Raw genomic sequence first — 15,834 nt, 5'->3', positions numbered from 1 at the left:
CTTTTCTCTACTGGTCGGGGTGAAGATACCCCGAACAAGCCCCTCAGAGGATTACTTTCCATAGTAACAAGTGACAGTAAATTTCGGCACACTATATAAATTTTTCCTTACCAAATTCCACCTACCAAAGGCGCTTCACTCCCCGGCAACGGCGCTAGAAAAGAGTCTTGATGACCCACAAGTATAGGGGGTCTATCGTAGTCCTTTCGATAAGTAAGAGTGTCGAACCCAACGAGGAGCAGAAGGAAATGATAAGCGGTTTTCAGCAAGGTATTCTCTGCAAGCACTGAAATTATAGGTAATAGATAGTTTTGTGATAAGATAATTTGTAACAAGCAACAAGTAACAAAAGTAAATAAAGTGCAGCAAGGTGGCCCAATACTTTTTGTAGAAAAGGACAAGCCTGGACAAATTCTTATATAGAGAAAAGTGCTCCCGAGGACACATGGGAATATCGTCAAGCTAGGTTTCATCACGATCATATGATTCGCGTTCGGTACTTTGATAATCTGATATGTGGCTGGATCGGTTCTTGGGTGTTGTCCTTACTTGGACAAGCATCCCACTTATGCTTAACCTCTATTGCAAGCATCCGCAACTACAACAAAAGTATTAAGGTAAACCTAACCATGGCATGAAACATATGGATCCAAATCAGCCCCTTACGAAGCAACGCATAAAATAGGGTTTAAGCTTCTGTCACTCTAGCAACCCATAATCTACTTATTACTTCCCAATGCCTTCCTCTAGGCCCAAATAATGGTGAAGTGTCATGTAGTCGATGTTCACATAACACCACTAGAGGAGAGACAACATACATCTCATCAAAATACCGAACGAATACCAAATTCACATGACTACTAATAGCAAGACTTCTCCCATGTCCTCAGGAAAAAACGTAACTACTCACAAAGCATATTCATGTTCATAATAAAAGGGGTATTAATATGCATATAGTATCTAAACATATGATCTTCCACCAAATAAACCAACTAGCATCAACTATAAGGAGTAATCAACACTACTAGCAACCCATAGGTACCAATCCCAGACTTAGAGACAAGAATTGGATACAAGAGATGAACTAGGGTTTGAGAGGAGATGGTGCTGGTGAAGATGTTGATGGAGATTGACTCCCTCCCGATGAGAGGATCATTAGTGATGACGATGGCGATGATTTCCCCCTCCCGGAGGGAAGTTTCCCCGACAGAACAGCTCCGCCAGAGCCCTAGATTGGTTCCGCCAAGGTTCCGCCTCGTGGCGGCGGAGTCTCGTCCCGAAAGCTTCCTTATGATTTTTTCCTCAATGAAAGACTCCATATAGTAGAAGATGGGCATCAGAGGGCCACCAGGGGGCCCACGAGGTAGGGGGGCGCGCCCAAGGGGTAGGGCGCACCCCTCACCCTCGTGGCCAGGGTGTGGCCCCCCTATGGAACTTCTTGCGCTCAGTATTTTTTATTTATTCTAAAAATGACTTCCGTGAAGTTTTAGGACTTTTGGAGCTGTGCAGAATAGGTCTCTAATATTTGCTCCTTTTCTAGCCCAGAATCCCAGCTGCCGGCATTCTCCCTCTTTATGTAAACCTTGTAAAATAAGAGAGAGTTTGCATAAGTATTGTGACATAATGTGTAATATCAGCCCATAATGCAATAAATATCGATATAAAAGCATGATGCAAAATGGACGTATCAAGGTACATCACACACAATTTTTCTAGTTAAATAATTTGCATTATTGAATGTATTACACACGGTCCGTAGAAGAAACAGTGTGGCAAAGGCTATCCATCACACACAGTTTTTATGTGGTAAACGTTTGCGCAAGGTGGCCTAACACAAACAGTTTTCAAGAGAAAGTCATGTGTGATTGTTCATTGATCCAACACGGTTTATTCCTAGAAACTATGTGCGTTGCCTGAGGTCATCCCCCACGGTATTTTTTCAATAACCGTTTGCAATAGCAAAACCCAATTAGCAGGCTAATTCGCCATTAGCAGGCTAATTGCCCTATTATTAATAATCCATTTATGAATCTAATTGACATTCATATTAAGCACATAATATATTTCATTTCCATATTAAGGAAGCAAAATTTCATAATTGAAATACATCAGAGTACAACATAATATAGCTTCAGCACTCAGCTACCCCATTACACAACTGCGCCAGCACCAAGTTTCACATGCAACATGTAGAACCTTTGGACATTAGCATCATAGACGGTATATAGACAGATGCATCTCATCTGGAAAACTGCTGAAGCGGACGGCGAATATTGAGCCTTCATTCATGTTGAAGGTCTTTGCAACTTTAGGCCAGTGCTGTGGATGATTGATTGTCCGTCCTTCGTCCTCTTCAGGAACACTTCAATATTGAACCATGGGTGTTGTATGAAAACCTTCCTCGCCTCCTGACCATAGAGGTGGTTCGAGAGGTAATCATCAGTGAACTGCTTTGGAAAGGCCTGAAAACAAGGATGTGCATAAATATCTTCTCTATGTTGGAAATAAGGCAAATGAATAAAAAAGGCAAGGTATAATACGTAGTACCATCTTGTAGTTTCCATATTAAGGAAGAAAAATTTCATAATTGAAATACATCAGAGTACAACATGATATAGCTTTAGCACTCATCTACCCCATTACACAACTGCACTAGCACCAAGTTTCACATACAACATGTAGAACCTTTCGACATTAGCATCATAGACGGTATATAGACAGATGCATCTCATCTGGAAAACTGCTGAAGCGGAAGGCGAATATTGAGCCTTCATTCATGTTGAAGGTCTTTGCAACTTTAGGCCAGTGCCTGTGGATGATTGACTGTCCGTCCTTCGTCCTCTTCAGGAACACTTCAATATTGAACCGTGGGTGTTGTATGAAAACCTTCCTCGCCTCCTGACCATAGAGGTGGTTCGAGAGGTAATTCTAGCAAATTCTAGTAAATCCAAAACTTGTCTGAAATTCATGAAACTTGGCTTGCTATCAAGGAGCGGCATCAACATGCCGTGGTAAAAGTTTTGACCCATTTGGGGCAGGTTTTGGTATATGCTTCTCACAAACTAGAGCTTCTCACAACAAGCATGATGGTTTCGGTAGGGAACGTCCCAACTTTCGGGACGAAACGATATCCATTGCCTCTTATTGCTTTCAAATTTTTCTTGTGTCAACATAGAACAACAGGAGTGTTGTGTCAATTTTTGTGATTTTCGGGGTTCGGCTGGACATTTTTATGCATTAACTGAGTTTTCAATGCATTTATGTGCTACTACTACTACTGCTACTGCTACTACTACTACTACTGCTACTGCTACTGCTACTGCTACTGCTACTGCTACTGCTACTGCTACTGCTACTGCTACTGCTACTGCTACTGCTACTACTGCTACTACTGCTACTACTGCTACTACTGCTACTACTGCTACTACTGCTACTGCTACTACTGCTACTACTGCTACTACTGCTACTACTGCTACTGCTACTACTGCTACTGCTACTGCTACTACTACTGCTACTCCTACTACTACTGCCTACTGCTACTACTGCTACTACTGCTACTACTGCTACTAGCTACTACTACTACTGCTACTACTGCTACTACGCTACTGCTCTACTACTGACTACTGCTACTGCTACTACGCTACTCTGCTACTGCTACTGCTACTGCTACTGCTACTACTGCTACTGCTACTGCTACTACTGCTACTGCTACTGCTACTGCTACTGCTCTACTACTGCTCTACTTCTACTGCTACTGCTACTGCCTACTACTGCTACTACTGCTACTACTGCTACTACTGCTACTACTGCTACTACTGCTACTGCTACTACTGCTACTACTGCTACTACTGCTACTACTGCTACTGCTACTACTGCTACTACTGCTACTGCTACTACTGCTACTACTGCTACTGCTACTGCTACTGCTACTACTGCTACTACTCCTACTGCTACTCCTACTGCTACTGCTACTGCTACTGCTACTGCTACTGCTACTGCTACTGCTACTGCTACTGCTACTCCTACTACTACTACTACTACTACTACTACTACTACTACTACTACTACTACTGACTACTACTACTACTACTACTACTACTACTACTACTACTACTACTACTACTACTACTGCTCCTACTACTGCTCCTACTTCTACTGCTACTACTGCTACTACTGCTACTGCTACTACTGCTACTACTGCTACTACTGCTACTACTGCTACTACTGCTACTACTGCTACTGCTATTACTGCTACTACTGCTACTACTGCTACTACTGCTACTGCTACTACTGCTACTACTGCTACTGCTACTCCTGCTACTACTGCTACTGCTACTGCTACTGCTACTACTGCTACTACTCCTACTGCTACTCCTACTGCTACTGCTACTGCTACTGCTACTGTTACTGCTACTGCTACTGCTACTGCTACTGCTACTGCTACTACTACACTGCTACTACTACTACTACTACTACTACTACTACTACTACTACTACTACTACTACTACTACTACTACTACTGCTACTCCTACTGCTACTCCTACTGCTACTGCTACTGCTACTACTACTACTTCTACTATTACTACTACTACAACTACTACTATTACTACTACTCCTCCTCCTCCTCCTCCTCCTCCTCCTCCTCCTACTACTACTACTACTACTACTCATACTGCTACTCCTACTCCTACTGCTACTTCTACTGCTACTCCTACTGCTATTGCTACTGCTACTGCTACTGCTATTGCTACTGCTACTGGTACTCCTACTGCTACTCCTACTCCTACTGCTACTGCAACTGCTACTACTACTACTACTACTACCTACTCCTACTGCTACTGCTACTGCTACTCCTACTGCTATTGCTACTGCTACTGCTACTGCTATTGCTACTGCTACTGGTACTCCTACTGCTACTCCTACTCCTACTGCTACTCCTACTCCTACTGCTACTGCTACTGCTACTCCTACTGCTATTGCTACTGCTACTGCTACTGCTATTGCTACTGCTACTGGTACTCCTACTGCTACTCCTACTCCTACTGCTACTGCTACTGCTACTGCTACTGCTACTGCTAGTGCTACTGCTACTACTACTACTACTACTACTACTACTACTACTACTACTACTACTACTACTACTACTACTACTACTACTACTACTACTACTACTACTAGTAAGGTACACATGCATTGCACGCATGAGATTCTAGTGGTTTGTGCATTATGCTTCTACATGTGGAGCTTTCTAGATTCTAACATGTGGCAAAATCTGGTGGAATGTAAGGTTAGGCAAGTTTGATTAACTTAGGTGAGTGTTTGGTTCAAGCCACACCTTAGGCAAGCCACACTAAGGCCCCACATGACATACACACAAAAAAATGTGGCAAGATTCCCTTAGGCTTGCCAACTTGTGGCTCTCATTTTGAAGAACTAATAACTTTGCCTAAGCTTAGTTGTGGCAAAGTTAGTCATGAATTCAGTTCAACCATGGAGTCTTCTAGATTATACATGTGGCAGAATCTGGTGGATGATATCCAACGGCCAGTAGTGCTCGGATTTGCCATCTTTGTACCGTCAGATTGGCTTCATCCAACGACCAACTTTCCAAGTTTTTCACACACTATATAGGGGGTATAGACTACTACTACTACTACTACTACTACTACTACTACTACTACTAATAATAATAATAATAATAATAATAATTAATAATAATACCACTACCACTACCACTACCACTACCACTACCACTACCACTACCACCACCACTACCACTACCACTACCACTACTCGATCGTCGGTATCCGATACCTTGTTCAATCTCGTTATCCGCAAGTCTCTTTACTCGTTCCGTAACACATCATCCTGTGATCAACTCCTTGGTCACATTGCGCATATGATGATGTCCTACCGAGTGGGCCCAGAGATACCTCTCCGTCACACAGAGTGACAAATCCCAGTCTCGATTCGTGCCAACCCAACAGACACTTTCAGAGATACCCGTAGTGTACCTTTATAGCCACCCAGTTACGTTGTGACGTTTGGCACACCCAAAGCATTCCTACGGTATCCGGGAGTTGCACAATCTCATGGTCTAAGGAAATGATACTTGACATTAGAAAAGCTTTAGCATACGAACTACACGATCTTTGTGCTAGGATTAGGATTGGGTCTTGTCCATCACATGATTCTCCTAATGATGTGATCCCGTTATCAATGACATCCAATATCCATGGTCAGGAAACCGTAACCATCAATTAATCAACGAGCTAGTCAACTAGAGGCTTACTAGGGACATGGTGTTGTCTATGTATCCACACATGTATCTGAGTTTCCTATCAATACAATTATAGCATGGATAATAAACGATTATCATGAACAAGGAAATAACCAATTTATTATTGCCTCTAGGGCATATTTCCAACACAACCAATATCATCCATGGATGAACTTTAATTACCTAAGGTACAGACTGGTAAATGGTGTTCAGTCGGAGGTACTTCTTGCTAAAATTAATGCTTGTACGAGTAAACTTTGGAGTACATAAGAGGCAGCACAGACAATCTGAACTTTGCTTGTAGGTTTATCCACAAATAGTGGCCTCGTGTCGAGGGAGGTTTGAGCAACTTGGCCACTACTTTCATCCAACTAGTTTACTGGATCATCTTGGTCCTGTAGCTCGCCAAAATTCTACATTGCAGTCAAGAAAGGAGGCGGTTGAGAAAATGAACCACCCAATTTTTTTGTGCAGTTCAACTGAAATGGAGCATCCCTAGCGTGTAGACTGATTAAAGTGCCAGATGAATATATGTGTCAACCAACTTGTCTGGAATCTTTAGACTCCATGCCATACAGTTCGCTACCATATGTGCCGATAACCAAAAGGCACAAGTTGGGACCAAAAACTGGACTGCATTTTTCTCTGCTATGCGCCAAGAAATATTTTTGGCGTTCACTCTCCAAATAGTTGGAGTTTGATGAATGGTTGACGCTGGTTGATACTCGAATGAATATAGGCACTTCTTCTTATCAACATCTATGCTTGTCTAAGTGAACTTTGGAGTACATAGCAGTAGCATAAGTATATGTCCATCTGATCTTTTTGTGCAGTTCTACTGAAATCTCCCAATGTAATGATTTGTCTGTGAGTTCAGGCTCCAAGTTACTCCTTTATGAAATCGGCAAACAGTAGCACAATACCAAATTACCAATACATATGACAAGCACAATAATTAGGATAAAGATCAGTACCAACCTGTGTGAGGTAGCATATCAATTACTATTTCCTTTGTCTGGAAGCCGAGATAAGCGAAGCGACTGACAGCAAAGGAAGGAAGCAAGCCCATATTAGCTATTGAAAGGAAAGGAAGGAAGCTGTCGAGGCAATGAAGAACCCAAAGTTTTTGTGCAGTTCCACCAAAATCGAGCATCCCTGTTGCCACATATATTCAGAGAGTGAGATTACTGTAATAGTGGGACTAGTTGATGAAACATACACTAACAAATAGAAGCACCCTCATTATCTTAATGGGTAAAGTTAGCAACATACTAGTCTTGCTTAAAGAGAGGTATTAGTTTATTTAATCAGTGCCAATTAGCTCCACACTCAAAGCATTGCCACGTATCATAGGTTGCAAAAATTTAACGTGCAAAGATAAAGGAGTTTCTCATGACAGTAGCACGATTCAAATAGAGATGATAGCAGACTAATATGGATGAAGGCCTTAGGCCGGTACCAACCTGAGCAAAAAAGCTTATTCATGTAGTCCCAGAAGAGATGATAAATCACTCACCGGAATCATTCAATAGTATATATTTTTGTGCACTTCAAATGTATGGTTGAAATCACTCTTATTTACCAGTGTTGAGATTATATCGAAAGATTATCAAGAACTTCCAGCAGAGTTGAAGCACTAGCTGGGATAGAGTTCATTGTATTGTCATGTGTATTTCCACTAAAATCTATGATTGGCACAACATGATCCCTATTTGCACAAGTAGGAACAAGGTGAAACCTTCATTATCTTAGTGAGAAAGGATAGAAAGACATTAGCGTATTACTCTAATAGTAGCATCAAATTCATGATGGACAATACGCAAAACATTGCCTCATTGAACCAATGGCAATAAATTGACATGCAAAACAATAGCACTATTATGTCATGACACTACCTAGATTCCCTCCCTGCTCCACCACATGATTCACCTCCACAGACACACATACACACATACATGATTCAACATAGGGTGCTACTAAAGATTTGTCTAACTCCGACGGGAAAATTAGGCAGCAATAAATTAGTGGTACTTAAGTACTCCTAATTAATTAAGTGACCTTGCAGGAGAGACAACAGAAGTGGAAGGGCTCCCTGGTAGATCGTCTCACATGTAAGGTAGCCGTTGTCGGAGCCCTTGAATGGCCTTGACAGAGGCCTCGGACTTCAGCAAGATCACCTTGGCACTGTTTATTCTTCTTGTTCTTCCTCTTCATGCTCTGTTTCTCTTTCTCCTCACGAGTTGGTGAAACCAAGTACATGATTGGCCTTCTATTTCAGAATTGGTTTTGTCAGTGAGGGAGTACAAGTGTACTAGTAAACAATAGCATTATTTTCTCATGGCAGTTGCAAAATAGAGATGAACACATGCATTAAATATCGTTCTTACCTAAAGGAAGGTTACGGTGCCAATATGGATGATGAGGATTGTAACATAGATCTCCGTTTTTGCAGTTCCACCAAAATGAACCAACTATTCCATTCTGATATTCCAGTTAAACAACACAAAAGTCACTTCTTTTAAGAAGTGTTTTGTGCAGTGCACCAAACGGTCAAAACAACAACCAGGTGAAATGGATATCCCTGCTTGCACAAAAAGCTATAGAGGATACAGTCAGAGTCTCAAACAATTACAGGCAAAAACATTTGGCTAAACTTGTCATGGCTTATAACAGTGGCATGGCTTCATTTTACCAAGGGCATTAGATTAAGAACAACTAAATATTTGGTACAAGGGCATGGGACAGTGGGTGCACCAGCAGTCCAGCACCATGTACCTAAACCGGGGCATAAAGTGGTGATTCAGAGTTTGTTGCCCCGAGAAACAAACATCCAAGAAACATATCTGGGCTGGTCCCATTTTTGGTGACTCTAGCCACCTACTGCAATGTGTGGATAGCAAATCTAGTCCTGGTCATACCACTGTGTACAACGTTTCCCCTATATTTCCCTTTTCGACCAAGAGACCGGTTGGGTGACCAGTCTGTACTACTTTCACCCCATTTCCTTCCTGTTTGTACCAAGTCCAATGTACATACTAAATTCCCCCACCTCCACTTTATTTCTTGTTCGAACCAAGTACAAGATTTGACTCCAAGAAGTAGCTTTACCTCTAACAATAGAAGAAAAAAATAGGCGACATTGGACCATCCGATCGAGAGGGGCTGAGAGGTAGAAAATGATGCACATGCAGCAACGTAGCGAGCTGGGGAAGTAGAGCTAGGGCCGTTTCGAAGGAAGATATACTTGAAGGTCGTCGGGATGTGGATAGGTCGGCGGCGGGAGGCCGGATTCACCCACACTAGGGCAACGACGAAGGGATCGGAGGACCTCCCGCGCCGGCGCTCGGCCATAGATAACGGTGCGGCCGGTAGTGGGTCTACTCCCTCGCTGTCGACGACAGCCTAAATGCTGCCCCTCCTCCCCTTAATCGGCGAAGGGGGATACGCCCGGATCTGTAACCAGCGGTGAGGATAGAAAGACAGTGTTACCACCGCTATCTTGTTTAGATCTGGAGGATGAGAGTGTGTGAATAGAGCAACCCTAGCAAGCAAGCGCGGAGGCTCCGGCCTATATATACGTAGTGGGGTAGTTTTCCTTTTTCACTCCATCAAAACAATCGTTTAAAATTGTGTACGTGCCAGGTCACCGTTTTTTGAGTTGTTGATTGTTTTTTGAGATAGCTACCCTCTTATTCCAAGTGGTGTTACGGTGTGCCAGGTCGCACTTTGTATCGTTCAAGTCTGGTACAAGACACTCCATTAAATGAACAACCACCGCCTCGTAAAATTTGTGTACAAGCCCATGACTAAAATTATCAGAAACGTGGGCTGCCCCAACATGCATTATTATTTATATTTTCTATGTGGTAGTATCCTCAAAACAAAATGTGAGAGTACAATATTTATTGGGACCCTTTGTAATTGCTGCTAAATTTTGACCAAAGATTCAACTGACAAAATGTTAGTGCATGTTAACAAAAATTATGTCGTTTGATTCGTATTTGAACATAGTTTTCAATGATGTATTTTTGTGACATGCATGAACATTTGGTTAATTAAATTTATAGTCAAAATTTGGCAAGGTGCATTAATTCAACACATGCAAGTATCAAAAGGAGAGTCACGGCATGCATGCGTTGTAATTAATGCTTCGGTAAACACAAATTATTGAAATATATTGAGTGCAGTGCTTTGATGTGTCGCGTCAACTCGTACAACAACGAGAAGTTTGATTACTACAACGCCCTCTCCCTCGTGGACTAAGCTTCAGTGCCTTAACTGCACCTGCCTTTGGCTGTATGACAGGTGGGCCACCCACCTTCTGGGCCCACATATCATACACGCAAAGGCAGGAGCAGTAAGTCAATGAAGTTGTGTCCCTCCCTCGCCCATGAGCGTGGTGGTTGGTAGGACTAGGAGAAGCTTTCGCTACACGCTCTCCCTCCCGCACGCGGTGGACATGCAGTAGTTCATTCAGTGTCAGATGGCTAGAAGCATACTATAGTACTCCTCCACTGCAGTAGTACTCCATCATTGTTCGACTTCCCGAAGAGGCGAAGAGCCAAGCGCAGCCCTGACGCTCGTGTGGCAGTTTCATGTGTAGAGTAGTCTAGGATAGCATGTACCGTGCCTCTAAGCTTAAAATCGTTGGGGTCGACTCCATGCTATGAGGCCACCTCAAAGCATTTTTTTAGTTATAATAATCTTCTGGGCCTACCTGTCATCCTGGTGATTGTAGTTTGCATGCTCATCTGGTCAAGGTAGGAATATATGTGCTCGGGTAAATGTTAGAGGTTGCAACAAATATATTGTACACTGCGGGTCTTTCAGCCAAGTTTAGAAGCAAGCATGTGGGGCCAGTGCTATGATGTGTCGCGTCAACTCGTAAAGAGGAGAAGCTTGATTTTACTACTACACGCCTTCTCCCTCGCCCACACGCGCGGTGGCTCGCGACGAGGACATGCTTTTGCTTATACTACAACAAGCTATCCCTCCCACACGCGGTGGACGGACATGCAGCAGTGGATTCGATACTGTAGAAGTAGTAGTAACATCATTGTTTGTCTTCTCGAAGAGGTGAAGAGCCAAGTGCAACCTGAACATGGCAGTTGCGAACGCTCGCGTGGCAGTCTTTGTGTAGGGGTGGGGCGTGGTGTGGTGCCTTGGAGCATGCATATAGCTAGGCTCTTGCATGAGACAAAATTGCTATTTGAGCCCACTATTGTAGTACTACTTGCTAGTATAGCCCTGTAAACTGGAAAGGAGTATTTGCCTTTCTAGAGATTTCAACAAGTGACTAGACTACACCCTAAATGAGTAGTACATATGGAGCAAAATGAGTGAATCTACACCGTAAATAAATACGTAGTTCTCTCGTTTTCCTCTCCTCCTTGGTCGCGGTGCACAATATTGAGTACTCCTATATGACTAGCCGTTCTATCTACATGCGGTACATCAAAGCATCCGGGCCCGCGTGCCATCCACCAAATCACATCGAGGTGCTACAGTCGAGACTCACCGGTCACCCCGGTTCTGCCGTCATGACCCGTCATATCACAAAACCCACACCTTTACCAGAAGTGGTAAAGTGGCCTCGAAGTTGGACTGGACGAAGCAACCATCATTTCACTGGAACCCTCGTTGAAGCCCTTTCTCCCCTTTCTTGAAGAAAACCTCACTCCAGGCTACTCACTTCTACCATTTTTCTTCTGTACCGACGAAGGAAAGGTGGGCGAATCAGTGATGCTACTATATTTTCATTCCAAGAATCTTCTTTTTGTGAAGCACCGACTGATTCTCACAGCCTATTCTTTTCCCGTTTTCATTGCGATTGTGGTTTCCTTTCGATTGCTTTTTGTTTGTCAGTTCATTGATGGATCCTGGAGCACTAGGCAAAGAGTTGCTGGTGGCAACCCACTGGAGACAGCGATCTCCAGGAAGCGAGCACCGACCAACGAGTTGACCATGTTGGCGGGCCAACCCATGGAGACGAAGAACTCCAAGAAACAAGCATTGGCCAAAGATTTGACGATGTTGGCAGACGAACTCCTCGAAGAAAGTTGGAAGAACAGCAAGGGCCCCACCGTGCCTACCCCAGTAACTCTAATGGCCACCTATGTGAGGCTCAAGGCCGAGTTCAAGGAGATAGTCGCCGTGGAGAAGCAGTATTCCCCTGGCAAGGTGATGGCCCCCATCGAGGACGAGGAGATGGCCCCGGTGGGATGGGATCCCCCGGTGAGCTGCACAAGGTAAAATAATAATAGCTTACCATAGTTGTGGTTTTTGATTATTTGCAATGTGCTTGCTAATATGTTAGGGTTGTGCAGGTGCCGGTGGACGTCCTTGATGATTCTGATGTCGCGGCCCGTCCTGTGGACAACGCCAGAGAGATCATTTTCGATGTCGCGTTCCGTCCTATTGACATCGCCCTGGAGATCAATTCTGATGTCGCTGTCCATCCTATGGACATCACCCCAGAGATCGATTCCGATGTCGCGATCCGTCCTGTGGACATCGCCCCAGTGATCGATTCCCATGCCGCTGTCCGTATTGTGGTCATTGCCCGAGAGATCGATGACAAGAAGTAGTTGGTCGCGCTAATCCTTCAGGGTAGTTTGCATTGTGTTTAATTACCAGAATGATGCGTGTTATCAAACCATCTTAGGGATAGTGCATTGTCTTGTGTGGGCAGTACTTGCTACTTTTGTTTGATAGTGAATCATGCGAACCCTCTCCGAGTTATGGAAACAGATGTATCCTCACCAGCTTTTGATGTAATATATGACATGCTTAGATGTAAGTTTGACTGTTTATCATATTAGCAGGGCTTGTTTGATGATTCTTGGTGTTAGTAGGCTAGCTAATGTGCGAGCTATAGTACTTGCAAAACACTCACCGAAGAGAAACGTTTGGGCTGATGAGCTCGTGGTACGCTTATACTGATCCGTCGTCGATCGGCCAATAGCCCAAGCTCCTAAAATTGTAGGCTTAGCGATCGATCAGACAATAGTCGACTGATACGTCTCCAACGTATCTACTTTTCCTAACGCTTCTCCTCTTGTTTTGGACTCTAATTTGCATGATTTGAATGAAACTAACCCTGGACTGACGTTGTTTTCAGCAGAACTACCATGGTGTTGTTTTTGTGCAGAAATAAAAGTTCTCGGAATGGAATGAAACTTTGCAACGATTTTTTATACAATAAATAAGAATTTTTGGAGCCAAGATCCACCGGAGAGGGGCACTTGGGTGGGCACAACCCACCAGGGCGCGCCCCCTCTCCTAGCACGCCCAAGTGGGTTGTCCCCACCTGGTGGCCCCATAGACCCTAAAACCAATGCTATAAAATCCTATTTTTCCAGAAAAAAAATCAGGGAGAAAGAATTATCGCGATCCATAAGACGGAGCCCTCGCCAAGCCCTGTTCTTCCTTGGGAGGGCATATCTGGAGTCTGTTTGGGGCTTCGGAGAGGGGGATCTTCGTTCTTCGTCATCACTAACCCTTCTCCATCGCCAATTCCATGATGCTCCCCACCAGGAGTGAGTAATTCCTTCGTAGGCTCGCTGGTCGGTGAGGAGTTGGTTGAGATTCATCATGTAATTGAGTTAGTTTTTGTTAGGGCTTGATCCATAGTATCCACTTTGTTCTTAGAATGATGTTGCTATGACTTTGCCATGCTTAATGCTTGTCACTTTGGGCCCGGGTGCCATGATTTCAGATCTGAACCATTTATGTTATCACCATTATATCCATGTTCTAGATTCGATCTTGCAAGTTATAGCCACCTACTACGTGTTATAATTCGGAAACTCTGAAGTGACAATACCCGGGCCCACTCCTGGTGATGACCGTAGTTTGATGAGTTCATGTATTCACTATGTGTTAATATGCTTTGTTCTGGTTCTTTATTAAAAGGAGGCCTTAATATCCCTTAGTTTCCAATATGGACGCCGCTGCCACTGGAGGATAGGACAAAAGATGTCATGCAAGTTCTTTCCATAAGCATGTATGACTATTTACGGATTACATGCCTACATTATATCGATGAACTGGAGCTAGTGACATATTGCCCTAGGTTATAACTATCTCATGATGAATATCATCCAACAAGTCACCGATCCAATGCCTACGGATTTATCTTATATTGTTGTTGCTAAGTTACTACTGTTATCATCACTGTTACACTTGCTACAAAACTATTGCTATCACTGTTATGTTACCGTCACTACTGCTACTATTGTTAAAACTATCATACTCCTGTGCTGCTGATCACTTTGCTACAGATAATTAATCTCTAGGTGTGGTTGAATTGACAACTCAGCTGCTAATACCTTCAAATATTCTTTGGATCCCCTTGTGTCGAATCTATAAATTTGGGTTGAATACTCTACCCTCGAAAACTGTTGCGATCCCCTATACTTGTGGGTTATCAAGACCTTTTTCTAGCGCCATTGCTGGGGAGCTTAGCTATATTTGTTGAGTCACTTGGGATTATTATCATATTATCACTATGAAGAATCTGAAGGATGCTAAGACTAAGATATTTCCCTCAAAGATGAGGGGAGGTAAGGAACTGACATCCAGTTCTGCTTTACATTCACCTTCTATTATAAGTAAACTTGCAACACCACCACATGCTATTAATTCTGATATGTCGCAAGTTATTGGTGATGCTACTTCTGCTATGGATAATGCTTATGATGATGCTAGTACCTTGCTTAATGATGATGTGCCACTTGGTGAATTCCTTGATAAATAAATTGCTAGAGTTGTACAACATGATGTTGTTGAATCTGATGATGAGCTTGAAACTGAAACTCCCGAAACACCTACTAGAACTAGCCTTCTTAGATATGAATTGCCTAAGGTACCTGAAGGTTATGTTATGAGTGAAGAAACAACTAGAGATATTCTTGCTTGCAGAGATAGAGCTGATCTAGAGAAATTATTATGCAAGTATAAAGAAAAATCTCTGAATGCTAGAACGAAATGTGATCCTAAGTTTGCTACTTCACCTATCTTTATTGATGATAAGGATTATGAATTCTCTATCGACCCAGAGTTAATTACTTTGGTTGAATCTGATCCTTTCCATGGTTTTGAAACTGAAACTGTTGTGGCACATCTCATTAAGTTGAATGACAGAGCCACCCTTTTTATCCATGATGAGAAAACTCACTATTACTTTATTCTCAAGTTATTTCCTTTCTCATTAAAGGGTGATGCTAAAGCTTGGTACAATACTCTTGCTCCTGGTTGTGTGCGTAGTCCCCAGGATATGATTTATTACTTCTATGAAAAATATTTTCCTGCTCATAAGAAATAAGCTGCCTTACAGGAAATATTTAAATTTGTGCAAATTAAAGAAGAGAGTCTCCCACAAGCTTGGGGGAGGCTTTGCCAATTACTTAATGCTTTGCCTGATCATCCTCTTAAGAAAAATGAAATAGTTGATATCTTCTATAATGGACTAACCGATGCTTCTAGGGATTTCCTAGATAGTTGTGCTGGTTGTGTTTTCAGGGAATGAACTGTTGGGCATGCTGAAGAATTA

This window comes from Triticum urartu, chromosome 4, assembly GCF_003073215.2.
Source record: "Triticum urartu cultivar G1812 chromosome 4, Tu2.1, whole genome shotgun sequence".
Lineage (NCBI taxonomy): Eukaryota > Viridiplantae > Streptophyta > Magnoliopsida > Poales > Poaceae > Triticum > Triticum urartu.
The sequence above is the reverse complement of the archived record's forward strand: the minus strand, read 5'-3'. Positions refer to the sequence as shown.